Below are 14664 nucleotides of genomic sequence, written 5' to 3' on the forward strand. Positions count from 1 at the left end.
ACTCAATCCTCATATCCGCAACATTGCACCCTCCTCCTCTTAGGCACGTCCCGGGCCTATAACTTTAATTTAGTGTGACACGTTGGTGTAGTTCCCTCTACTTTTAACCTGACCCTGAGTGCGACAGTTTTAAAACATAAATAAATATGTCCCGCTGCTCCATTGCACGCTACCTAACAGACTCACGCCCACAGCTAACCGAATTGCGGAATGGTCTTCAAACTAGACACTGACGGTGGGGAGCATTATTTACAATTGACGCTACTTTATTTACAAAACTAACCCAGGACCTGTGATTGTTCTTTCTGGGGGGAGACAGTCTGCTCTGCATCAATGCACCATGAAAGCACCCAAAAACGCACCAATACACCCTCGAGCACCAATCGGTGCCCAGTCATCATAGTTCATGAATAAAAATAAAAACAACAACCCCTAACCCTGCAGGTGGTCTCTTGCTCTTCGGCTCCCTCTGCTGGCTATTTGCTATTTTCCTGATGTTGTCATCTTCTTTGCTGGCGGCCTATTTGTATCAAAATTTAATGCACCCAACGTGTCCATTTCTTTTTATTTATGGCCCACAGGGGCCGACTATGTATGGTTCACCTGTGGGGCATCGGTGCCCTGTGGCCAAGGTCCGCCAGCAAGATTTCGGGCCCTCATGGCCGGTTCCAGCAGAGGGGCCATGCCCCAACCCATGGGGTCCATCAGTGGTGCTCAGCCACAGACATGTGGTCCATAATGTGGTGCATCGATGCAGACAGCTGGTTCTGGGAGTTACGGGCGCACAATGGCGGACTCACGCACGCTCCCCTCGGCGCCCAGTGGCGCACAGGTCCTCATGTGGGAGACCAAAGGGGGGACAGACAGATGAGCGAGGGGTAAGGTCACAAGGGTACACATCAAACAAGGCAATGCAAGGCGAAGTGCGTACGGAGAGCGAAGTGAGAAAACTCGTCCCTACCGTACGTCACCCCCCCTGTCACCTACTCTACCCTTGCCCTTACCCCATATTTAGAAAAATCTACACATTTACTAATTCGTCACTACTGTCACGTCTTCCCCATATTTCCCCTATACCAAATTCGTTCCCACAATCCCTCTAACCAAAATTTGCCATCACCCAATTCATCATCAATCCTCATAAGGAGGAAGAGATGGAACATCAAGCACAATGTCACACCCACGTCAGGATGCGTCTCACATTCCAACATTTGCATCAAAAATAATAAAACAACCTGGCATGGTGTGGAGGTACGTCATTTCAGGTGAGTGGATGCAGATGGTGCGAGGAGACTTCAATCCTAACTATCCTCTAAATGAGTTTAATACACTTTACACTACCCGGGGTCTTTCCCTGCAAAACCATTGGCAATCTTACTCTATGTGGTTTTAAAAACCAATTCCCATTGACCAAACTGTGGTGCTTCTCAATTTGGGGTCTCACTCCCCCCGATGCAACTCCCTGTGCCCTTGCACAATTTCAGGACTGGGGCGTGTAGCTCTCCCAGCAGGTCTACCCACCTGCACACCTCCACCACTGCAGTTGCCACCCGAGCTTACCTAGCTCCTCACCCTAACCTATCTAATTGGGGAAGGCTCCTCCTGGCTCTGTCACCCCTCGGTGCCCTCTGGCACTGGGCTACCCGGGTCCGTCCTCCGGATCCTCGGGCCCCATCCACAACAACTCTACCGGCTCCCAGAGCCCACCTGCGGCCTCACCTGGCCGACATCCTCACAGTGGTGGAGTGCCCAAACCAACTACACACACTAACAGGCTACACGCCCAGCCATTTCCACAACACTAATGCACCCATCCAAATGCCATTCTCTCACCCGCACCACAGATGCCAATATCCAACCACAATTTACCTATACCCTCTACCTAACACTTACACTACCCTCCCCTGGTATTCGGGATGGGGGTCCATCCTTCCCCTATTCACACCTTCGCACCATCCACTCCACTCCACAGATTCCATCATACTCACTCCACGACCATCCATTCCAATACTCCATGTATTCCACACTCCATGTATTCCACACTCCATGTATTTCACACTCCATGTATTTCACACTCCATGTATTTCACACTCCATGTATTTCACACTCCATGTATTTCACACTCCATGTATTTCACACTCCATGTATTTCACACTCCATGTATTTCACACTCCATGTATTTCACACTCCATGTATTTCACACTCCATGTATTTCACACTCCATGTATTTCACACAACCATTCTCCATACACCTATTGTTGCACACCTGTGCAATCACACCTGGTGCCACCTGCACCCTCCTTCCTTCCTGGACCATTTGGTCAGCACAACGCACAATCACTTTCTCTCACTCATACACTGCTCCATACACCTGTTCAGTTGCACACCTGTGCAATCACACCTGTTCCTCACACACTTTTCACAATACACTTCTGAATACACCTCCAACACTCACACGGCATCATCTAATCTACCTGTTGCCCTGCTAACTTAGTGCTCCCCGTCTTCCCTTCAAACTAAGCACATACCACGTCATTATCATCCAAACTACCCTCTCTATGTCCCCACTACCGGTATCATTGTCACTACCTAATCTTAACGTTACCTAAGGTCATCTTCTCTAGATCCCTACACATTATCCAAACCCTCCCGGGCTAGTTTTCACTGCCATAAACCCCATAAATCTAGTGCTCCTTTGCCCCCGCTGTGAGGGATGACAGAGTTGCCATCCCACCACATCGGGCATCTCCCACTATCAATTTTGCACACCAAATCCAACAAATCAAAAATTTGCCAATCATCTGCCAATCGTCTGCCAATCCTCACTCTGCCAATCATCAAATTTTGTTTTTCTAATTTCGGGTCCAAAACACTATCCTCCTCATTACGTCTACTCACTAGATCCTCTCGGTGCGCCAATTCACTTCTAAAGCTCGGCTTCGCACAGCCGAGCCATGAATGCGGGTTGCTTGGTGCCAGCGTCTGGATACGTCCGGCACTCGGTGCAGGGAAGGAGGTTTACCCGGGCCGAGATCCCACGCACCACCTCGGCACAGAGCCGTCCAATTGCCCGATCTCGGCCTGCCGGAACGCCTCAACAAAAAGGGGTCACCATGACGACCCTTCCTATCGGGCTGCCCGCTCCGCCTAGTGGAGCACGGACGCGGCCGTTCCGAGCGAGGCCCAGCGTGGATCGCCTACGGCGGTTCTTTCGAAACCGCGGTGGTTCGGATCCCCGCTGGTCCTCGCAGCACGCGAAGCTGCTCGGCGCGCACCGAGGGCCCGATCCGGCTATACGTCGCTCTAACCGCTAACCCGTTTACCGTCGATGCTTCACCTGCATGCTCACACGCATACGCTACCCCTTTCATCCTCACCGAGCTCGGTGCTCCAACGCCGCCCGTACACCCCGCATACTTCGTCATTGCACTCGTTCTTTCGCTCACAGACTTGGTCACACACCTGACCACCGCACACCTTTGCACACACTCGTCGTTCGCACACCTCACCAACACACCTCTTCGCGCCCCCTCCTCGGTCACCTCCTCTGTGACAATCACAGGTGTGCTCTCACTCGCACACCCAACCACGTGCCTCACTACTAATTCCAGTGTGCATTCCCATACGCGCTCTACCATTCCAGGTGTGCATCCTTCCATTCCAGGTGTACATCCTCTCTCACCTGTCACAACCAACTCACGCTCCGTGTCACTCTTACTACTCTCACCTCCACACTCGGTCGCGCACTCACCCTTACTTTTGACAGCGCACTCTTTACTCATGAACCCGTCCGTTACACACCTTTCTCGCGCACACTCTCCCGTTACACCCTCTGTAACACTCACCACAGGCGTGCATTCTCCCTTACTCTTGACAGCGCACTCTTTCCCCATGCACCCGTCCGTTACACACCTTTCTCGCGCATCCTCTTGCACACACTCTCCCGTTACATCCTCTGTAACACTCCCCATCCCACGCTTCCATGTGCCCCCTCACACACGCGCAACAACCAACTCACTCTCGACGGCACACTCACTCCTCGGCGCGCACTTTTTCCTCACACACCCCAGAGTCGGACATTCTCGCACACCTCTTCCTTCGCACCCCGTACCTGTCGCACACTTCACCAACGGCCTCTCACGAACACCCGGATCCAAATCAACCCCCAAGCCGACTGAAGCTCCCCTCACATCATATACATTTCCACGTATATCGCCACTCACCTTGGCACCTCGTCTCCGCACCTCCTTCGCCACCTGCAAACTCTTTATTTGGTTAGCGAGCACACCATTTTGATTTGAGCACCGACCTTGTACATATTCCATCACCTCCTCCTGTATTTCTCTCTTAGTTTCTGTCCGCCTCTTCTTAATTTCACTCACCCCCTCTTCCACCTCCTTTAACTTTTGCTTCACCTCTTTTATCTCCTAGTGCATCTCCTCAATCTCGTCCTCTAAGGCTACCTTGACCGTCTCTATGTGCGTCCTCACCTCCCGGTCCTTCGTCTCCATTACTTCTGTCACCTCGTCCAACCTCGTTGTCAGTCCCTCACGTACCATCTGACATTGCCTCTGTGTCGCTATTAAGTCATTTTTAATGTCGTTTTGTGTCGCTTTTAACCCTCCTAGTACCGCAGTGTTCCTTTGAACCTGCTCCACTAACTCCGTCTGTCCCACCGTCAGCTGTTCCACCTCCTCCGTCAGGTCCTCTATGCCCCCTTGTAACCGAGCCGTTCCATTTCTCACCTCTTTCTCCATACGCTTTTCACCTCGCTTTACCTCCTCGCGTACCCCCGAGACCTCCTCACTTACACCTCGTCGTATCTCCTCCTTCATCTCCTCCATCTCCTTAGTAGATGCCACCCTCATCTGTCCCAATTCATCCCTCTGAGCATCCAATTTGGTTTCTACCCCGATTTTCACCTCCTCTATCTGCTCTCCCATTTGTTTAATTTCTCGGGCGGATTGCTCCCCTATTTCCTGCAATTTGCCTTCCATTCTATCTTCTAGCCCCCTTAACCCATTTTTCACCCCTTCTATCTGATTCTCCTGGGCAGCCATTCTATTTTCCACCCCCGTTAACCCATGTTTCACCCCTTCTATCCCATTGTCTAACCCCTCAAATTTCTTGTCTAACCCCTCAAATTTCTTGTCTAACCCCTTAATTTGGGCATTGGTACCCCTTACTTCATCCCCCATTACCCCCATTTGGCCCTCCAATCGCTCACTATCAGCCCTCGCTTCGTCCCTCATTGCCCCCATTTGGCCCGCCATTTCTCCCATTTTGGCTTCTAGCCTCTCCCCCATTCTGTTTTCCAATCCTCCGATTTGGTTTCCCAATTGCTCACTATTCTTGTCCATAAGGGCCTTCATTTGCATCATAAAAAGGTTCAAATCCACCGGTGGCGCTGCTACGGTCGCGGGCGCGGTCGCCGTAGCTATGTGCGAGGCGCCATTTTGCGCGCCCATAACCTCGTGCGCGAGAGTGCCATTTTGCACGCCTGAAACCTCCTCAACCACATTGCCAATGTTCTCCTCCTCTCTTTACTCCACATACATTTCCCCGAGGTCCTGGGTCGATTCAACCCCGTCTATCTCTCCCACCGACATCCCGTCGCCTTGACCAGCCATGGCGCGATTTCAAAATTCGGGTTTTGTCTTTAAAACTATTTCAGCAGCTTGTACTTTTGAGCGCGTTAAGCGCGCTTCGGGTCCGTTCCCGCTCCCGACACCAATCGTTACGGCCAATTGTACAATTGTGTCCAAAATTTGGGCTAAATAAATTTAGTCCCAGGTCCGAATCCGACACTCCTGACACCAATTGTTACGGCCCGCGGATAAGATGTTGTGTTTGCCGAGCGGATGGCCCCGCGGTCGTACAGTTACCCCGACTAACCCGATTCCCGAACGTTGGCCGGATCGCGCCACAGATATTCAATATGGAAAAGACAAAAGCGACACGGATGTGAAGAAGAAGAAGAAGACGAAAAAAAGGTTGAAAATACTACTAAATTTATTCCTACTATATACAGGCTCAAAATAACCAAGGAGAAGGAAAGATAAGAAAATAATTTACAGAAGATTTTAGACACAGTGCAACCTAGCTTATACAAACTTAATTAAATACCCAGGACAGAACAAACAAAGACAGACTCACGCGGGGAATGATGATAGGACTGGCGGGAGGTGGGTGGCTGGAGGGAGAGGAAAGTCCAAGGGGTCCTGCAGCACGATCGGCGCGTTTAGCAGCCGCCGTTCCTTTGCGGCCCTGCTCAAAACCGCCGTCCAGGCCCTAAGCGGCTGCTGAGTGTTGTTGCTGCTGTGGACGTCACGTGCTTTGCCAGGACTACAACAGGCTTTGTGCTTCCCTGGATGATGATCTCCTTAATGTTCTCTCGCAGTTGGTTCTCTCTGTTCTCCTGGATCATCTTTTTACACAACTCAGCAACTACTCCACTCTACAACGTCCTTGCGCGTGCGCTTTTATAGCGCCTCCGGCGATCAAGCCGCCGGCCTTCAGGACACGCCCATCGGTGTGCTCACCTCGGCCCTGATTGGTCGGCACGGCCCTCTAGCTCCGCCCTTGATGACGATGGGCGGGCACGCCTTTCTTCCCCGACCCGAGCACATGTTCAATGGTGGTTTTGGAGGGGATGTAATTTGCAATCGAGGCTTGGCCATGATGAAAGGGGAAATGGAGGTTTTGGGAATGGGAATGAAGAATGAAGGGAATCTATCTTATTTCACTTGGTGCAATGGAGTGTCATTTTAATGGAAGACAAAGCCTTAACCTAATACACATAATAAGATATAACTATCAACCAGGGGGAAATCTATGATTGGCTGACGTGTATGCTTTATGGACTAATTATGGGACGCCCTTTGACCTTTATACAACACTGGAGGCAGGAGGGTCCAGACTAAAGCACTATTCACAACAATTGGTATACAATACAACACAATCAAAAAAACTCAATCCTCATATCCGCAACAATATTTTTGTCGAACCCACTCAGCGCACATTGTACATTGAATGGAGTTCACTCTGACACCCTTCCTGCACAAAGCACATGGCCACTTCCCAGTTCTTTCCACCTCACCACATGCTTTACCACTTGCCATCACCTTCGTCTTTCCTATATTCACCTTCAGACCTTTTGTCTCCATACATTCCTTCCACTTGTTCATCTTTTCCTTCAGTCCATCCATACTTTCCGCAATCAACACCAGATCATCTGCATACAACAACTCCCACGGTAAACCCTCCTTTACGTTCTGAGCCAGCACCTCCATCGCAGCTACAAATAATAGTGGACTTAGTACCGACCCCTGATGCACTCCCACCTTCACCTCAAACTCACCACTGTTCCCATCCTTCGTCCTTACAGCTGTGCATGCTCTTTTGTACATTGCCATCACTACTCTGATCAACCATTCCTCCACTCCTAACTTCCTCAATGCCCATGTCAATACTTTGCGTGGAACCCTATCGAATGCCTTCTCCAGATCAATAAACCCAAAAAACAACTTCTTCCTCTTCTCCATGTACTTCTCCTGCAACTGCCTCACAATAAAGAGTGCGTCTGTCGTTCCTCTTCCTGGCATAAATCCAACCTGCATTTCGTCGATCTTCACCTTCTTCCTTATCCTCCTCTCCAACACCCTTTCCAATACATTCATTCCATGCTCCAATAACTTTATCGCTCGGTACGAGCCACACTCCAGATGGTCACCTTTCCTCTTGTATAGAGGGACGAGGGTACTCAGTTCCCAATCCACTGGAATGCGGCCTTCTTTCACCACCAGATTACAGATCTCTGTCATTCTCTTCACACCCCAACTTCCTGCTGCCTTCAACATATCTCCCACAACTCCCGTCGGCCCTCCCGCTTTTCTACTCTTCATTTATTTTATCGCTTCCTCAACTTCCTTCTCAGTTATCTTCTCTGCCGGTCCGAAAACTGGGTTACTCTCTATGTTACTATTCCATCCATTCTCTGTATTCAACAGCATTTCCATATATCTTTTCCATCTTCCTTTAATTCCATTTGGGTCCACAACGATTTGTCCCACTTCATCCTTCAAGCAACTCACCCCCAACACATCACACCTCTCTTTCGCTATCTGCTTTGCAATCCTGAATACCGCTCTCTGACCCTCTTCCGAATCCAAGCTTTCTCCGAACATTTTCCTGCATGCCTCCTGCGCCTTTGCTACCTCTTTCTTTGCAGCCTTCTTGGCTGCCTTATAACTTTCATGCTCTGCTTTTTCTGCCCCCGTTCCCTTCACCTTCTGCCACTCCTTGAACTTCTTCCTCTTCTCGTCAATCCTCTTTCCAACTTCCTCATCCCACCACCATGTTTCCGAGTGCCTCGGTGGTCCTTTTGTCCATCCACATACCTCACCAACGGCTCCCAACAGACTATCTTTCATTGACATCCAACCACGTTCAAGCTCAACCACATCATCCGCTACCCTACTCAGCCTCACTTTTAATGCCTCCCTTACTGTCACCTCTTTCAACCTCCACACCTTCATTCTCGGTTGGTAGTTCACCCGCCGAGCTCTCCTTGCACCTTGCACCCTTATGTCACAGACAACCAAGTGGTGCTGTGAAACAGCCTACTTCCCCGGGATCACCTTTGTGTCCCGGATGTGCCCCCTATCTCGCCTACGCACCATCAGGTAGTCTACGGTTGTCGTCGACCCACCTGACGTGTATGTAACAAGCTTATTATCCTCTTTCTGGAACTGAGTATTACAAATCAACAAATCAGCTCCATCCTCAAACTCCAAAATCCTTTCACCTTCTCCATTTCTCACACCATATCCGTCCGTAACCCCCATGAACTCCCTCAAAACCGTCCATACTCCTTCCCACATGTCCATTTAGGTCTCCTCCTACCACAACAACTTCCTCATCTTTCACGTTTTCCATGAGCTTCTCTATCGCACACCAGAACTTGTCCTTCTCTTCATCGCTTCGACCAACCTGCGGAGCATATCCCGAGATGACGTTCACCAAGAGCTTTCCAATCATCATTTTCACCATCATCAACCTATCACTCACTCTCGTCACACTCACCACACTGTCTACAAACTCCTCAGAAAACAGGACACCAACACCATTCACGCCCTCCGGGCACCCTTGCCACACAAACTTGTATTTCTGTCCCTGCCTACCCTTCACCATTCTCACACCACTTCCCTTCCATTTCGTCTCTTGCACACAACATATGTCCACTCTTCTTCTGATCAATACTTCCACCACTTCTCCTGATCTCCCTGTCATTGTCCTTACATTCCATGTCCCAAACCTCAGAAACCGATCTCCATTTCAGGCTGTACCCTGCCCATATGTAGTTGTAATTGTCATGGTTCTCTTTTTGAGGCAATGTTTTTATGGCCGGATGCCCTTCCTGACGCCAACCCTCTTAGTCGCCTCTTACGACACACAGGGATACGGTGTATCTATTCTATGAACTGCATGAAACCATCATCAAAGCAATAAAGTCCATCGACAATAAGAGTACTGTATTCTCATTGGATGTACAAATGTTTTTTGGTTTGTGTCTGGCAAATCAAATTTATAAAATGCACTCCATCGAATGGATTTTTTGATAAATCAAACAGAACATAGAAAACATACATTCAGCTAAACGAGTCGCTTTTAGCAAAATGGTCTCACACCCCTGGTAACAATGCAATTCAAGGCCTCAAGGGCAACTGAATTCACTCGACAGAAGGGTGAGGTGCCAGAACCGGTCCATTGCCACCGCAGATGGGTTAGAAGCCAAGTGGTCTTCCACCGCCTCATCTGGTCTCACTCAATATGCCCCGAGTTATTCAAGTCACATTCTCAGCTTGGAACCAGTACATTGCTATCCGCCAAATGAGGATATCACTCCCGACCACTCCATGCAAATTTCTCAAATTAAATGAAAATGAAAATGGGCCAACAAAGCAATTGCATTCAACGCAGATAGGTTTGCGGTCGCTGGCCACAGTGACACAGTTGATCCTTTTTGGAGGTTTGCACCTGGTGTTTTTTGTCACCGACAGTGTTTTGAATCACTGCGTTTGTTTCTTCACCCCATTTTCATGAGCTTTTAGCTTCTCCTTTCAACTGCCTTCCCTCCCCCATTATGACAGGTTTCCAAATGTCCTTTTTGTTCACAAAACTTCATGGAGAGGAAATTATTTATTTTTTTTCAATTTGTAGTGCGTATGTGAAAGTAATTCTCTTGAGTTGTTCAAATTCTGCTTGAGTTCTCATGTGTTTGTTTTCTCAGCAATGTCTGTTGATAGTCAATTTCCTTGTTTAACTGGAGGAGGCAACAAAATCCTTTCTCATTTTTAGATTCACTTTCACCCCTGTGCTTCTGGTTTCCTCAAATACAAACTCACTCACAGTGTGGGACCAGAAATCATGAGACACATGCACTCCTGCCCCACGTGCTTCCTGACCAACAATGATGTCTGCAACACAACATCCTATCTGTGGCTCTCACAAGTAGATCTAGAGAGGCTGCTGGGCCAGTTAGACATTAAAACCCTATGTTCTTCAGCTTTCTGCAGACTGACAATGATTATCCTCACGGTTATCTCTCATTGGGTTAACTGTGCAATATATACACGTATGAGAAGATCGTTAGACTAGTTTTGAACCTGATCATCCAGGGTGAAGAGTGGTGGGAAATTTTCCATTTTTGAGGGAGCTCAGCAATGCTGAACTGCAGACTCGAATGACCCATTTCATCACATGGTGCTGCTCTAATGATCACGTGGTGATGAGACTGCATCTCAGAGAAGATGTCCACTTCGGTTTTCCATCACGTGGCGTTATTTACAAAAGGCATCTCCAGTCTAGTTGTCATAATACCTCTTTTCGAACAAATGCCTTCCAATATCAAAGGACGTCATGCAAATTCACACTGTGTTAAATTAACTGTTCTTTAAATAAAATTTTAACCCAATATTTTTTGAAACCGACCATCAAATAAAAATACTCATGTTTTACCGTGACACATGTTTTTGTACTATTTTTAAGATTTAACGACTACAATTATCTCTTAATAGCTGAAAGTTGTGCAGAGTTAATTGTTTTGGAAAACACAATAATTCGGTTAATATGTAAAGAGATTTTTCTTCAGCAAACATTTAAATTGTCCTCGTATTATTTTGCTGCAAGTTAGTAGGTAGATGATCAAATAGCTGACAGGAGTGTTCTGTGATTACGAGTTGCGAGGTTGCTGGTATGTCAAGAAAAGCACTGAAATTTGTGTTGTAGGTGTCGTGAGAAATAGTAATTGAAACGTGGATACTGATTTTTATGAAGTTTGATTCACCAGCAAATAATATACGGTCAGGCCACCAAAAATGCTGACGGGCCACCAAATAAATCTGCTTATGTGGCCCGGCGGACCACAAAAATAAATGAATAACTGTGACCCCTGTATAGTAAATAGTATATTATAGTATTGTATAGTATATAGTATCGTTTGCACTCTGGGGCAAAAAAAAAAATGAGCCAAGCTGTGGTTTTTTCAGATTTGAAGCCGTAGATGCGCAGTACATATTCCAGTTTAAATTGATTTCTCATGTTACAGTAGCTAAAAGCCCTTCACATCGTTTACAGCAATTTCTATGAAAAAATTCGAGTTTTAAGAAGTTTTGTTCCGAAACCCCCCCCCCCACACAAATTACATTTCCATAGCTTTGCCTTACATCTTTAAAGGTCAATATCTCAGGAAAAACAAAATAGATCACAATTTTACACATAAAAAAGGAAGATAAGACTGTTTTGAGTTGTGTCACAATTTTTTTTTTTTTTACACATTTTGCTGTTAGAAGTGTACTTTTAAAGATCTGCAATGCATTTTAAGGGTGTTGTCGTGTTTTTTGACTGTTTTAGTGCATATGTAGTGCATACATTGCTCCAATTTATGACTCGTATAGTTAGTGCAGGTCATGTTGTTGTTTTTTTGGTGTGTTTCAATTTAGAAATGCCTCCAAAGAAAGAGAGGTTCCATGCTGATGGGGATATCAAAAATCGAATTGCTCGTCTTCATCAAGCGAGCAAGACATATTCGGAAATTTGCAAGGTCCTGAAGAAGGATATAACCACCTTTAGAGGCCATTTTTCCCCGCAAAGCGGGGGTTGGCCTTTTTCGGGAACCGTGGTTGTTGTTGTTTTTTGGTCCCCTTTTTGAAGCGATGTTTTACGGCCGGATGCCCTTCCTGACGCCAACCCTTTTTGCCGCCTTTAAAGACAAACAGGGAATTACCAGTGAACTGGTACTCAATTAACCGACCTCGGAAGGATGACAGGCTGAGTCAACCCCCCTGGCGTTAATTCAGCGATCGACCGGGATTCGAACCCAGGATCCTAGGATCCTAAGCTGGCACCCTAGCCGCTAGCCCAACACCAGGGTCCTGAAGAAGGATAACATCCCTATTTCTTTGCCAACCATAAAAAGAATAGGTCTACAGTTCCAGAAAACTGGTTCAACTGCAAGGAAGAAAGGATCTGGCAGGCCTAGAGCAACTACAAGTAAAGATGACAGGCGACTGAAATCATTAGTGCTCCAGGAAAGAAAATCTCCTGCGTAAACTGTCCTCTCCTCCCCATCCCCCACTTCTCCCTCCCCTCCTCTCCTCTCTCACTCCCTCTTCTCTCAATATTCTCGTTAGCAAAGCGACCCTGCATAGCACGGCAATGCCGGGTACCTCTGCCAGTTATTTTACAAAATGAACGACAGACAGTTTATTAAAGCCCATAGCAAGTAAAGGGCAGACAAACAGAAAAGCCTCCTTCATAGTATCTTGCATGTGATCATTTTATGAAGAACAAGAAAGCAACCAGAGATTGCAGACCTTCGCCAGGACGTGTTTGTAGTGGTTTTTAAGGATTTTGTGATAAAACAAATATGGCGGTCAAACCACGTGACCGATGACGTCATCATTTTTTTTTTCTTATCCCCAGATCTTATCCCACCAATTTATCCCTAGATGACGCTCAAGACATTACATCTTGATTGGATGTTTTGTACTTGTCGAATTAGGACGTCATAATGGAGGAACCTATGCCATCATCATAAACATATGTTATTACCCATGGAGAGTTCTTTACAATGAGCCATGTCTCAATTTTTTCTATGCAGCGCTTTGAGATATAGAGGTGCAAGGTTTTTCGGTTTTTCCAAGATGGTGCCGTACCACATGACCTATGACATCATAATTATCATTATATTCTACAGGAGGAGGTGCACCTATGGTGAAGATTTCTCGTCAATCGGACCAACGGTTGCAGAGAAAATCATATTTATTCTGTGCGGACAAACAGACAAGCAAACAGACAGACAGACAGACAAACTGATTCAAATGCAATACCCTCTCCTCTGGCAAATGTAACCATCAAAAGAGAAAGAAGTGTGTTCGTCCATTAACGACTGTTGGAGCTGAAAGATTTCTCATTATCTTGCTGCGTTGGTAGAAGATCTTATCTTCACTTTCAGGCCACTTCCAAAACTTTCCAGCAGGTACCATGACAGACACTTGATATTCAGATCCCAAAACCTTCTTCAATTCCCCAGCATAGAGGATGCCATCATATTCCATTTCTACCCAATCACAAGCTTTGGAATGCTGGAGATGGTGGTGATGAATATCCATCAAGTATGATGAAGATGGTTGCTGGCTTTCTATCCTTGACAGCCATGTAATGAACCTTAGACATTTTAGGAATTTTCTGTGTATTTGCAAAAACATCTTCAAATGGTTCTCTACGATGTGCAATTTGTTCTTCTGTCTAACAAACAGGTCAAGCTTCTGGTCATGCTGCAACCATGAAACGGTTTTTGACCTGGGAAGATGGACCATCGGACCAAATGGACACTCCACTCACTGCAGCAGGGAGATCTTCAAGAATCTTGTCAATGTAAGGTACGACTGTGTCATCGGTGTGTGTCAAGTTGTCAGACATGATTAAACCTGAACTTCGTCTGTCTGTTCTACCTCTGTTCTTTTACTTTACTCTTCCTTGCTCTGTTATATTCTTTCACTTAACATAACCTAACACCCAAACGCTATGCTCCACATATCTCTCTTCAACTAGTAAAGAAAATGGGGAGGGGGATAAATCTCATGCTCTTCTTCTTATTACCTACTAGGACGTGCCCGTACGTGGGTGCTTGCCCGTACGTGCTTGCCCGTACGTGCGTGCAAAAAAACATGCGTGCAAACAACAACAACAAAAAAAAAACTTTGAAACCACGTGGCAGTAACGACCACAGAACCCCCCCCTCTATTTACATGAAATGGTTTGGTCCATTCGCAAAGCCAAAGCGAACGGCTTGCGAGTACGGTAGAACCCCCCCCTCTATTTACATGAAATGGTTCGGTCCATTCGCAAAGCCAAAGCGAACGGCTTGCGTTACTTTTACTAATAGCTCGGTAACTACTTTCCGATTAATATGAAACCTTGAAAAGGCACATCTTCGGGTCCCCAGCAATATACCTGGCAAGTTTCAAGTATATCGGACCGGTAGTTGTCGAGAAACAGCGGTCACAGACACACACACATACACACATACACACATACACACATACACACATACACACACACACACACACAGAGATTACTGGAATTATAGATAGATGTGCA

The 14664-nt window shown here is 46.9% G+C and overlaps 1 protein-coding gene across 1 annotated transcript in view; it reads right to left on the reverse strand.

The window, feature by feature from the left end:
- Nucleotides 1–14664, reverse strand: part of LOC137433049 (AP2-associated protein kinase 1) — a 188373-nt gene that overhangs the window by 97595 nt on the left and 76114 nt on the right.

This window comes from Myxine glutinosa, chromosome 8 (assembly GCF_964187855.1).
Source record: "Myxine glutinosa chromosome 8, kmMyxGlut1.1, whole genome shotgun sequence".
In the NCBI taxonomy this organism is placed as follows: Eukaryota; Metazoa; Chordata; class Myxini; order Myxiniformes; family Myxinidae; genus Myxine; species Myxine glutinosa.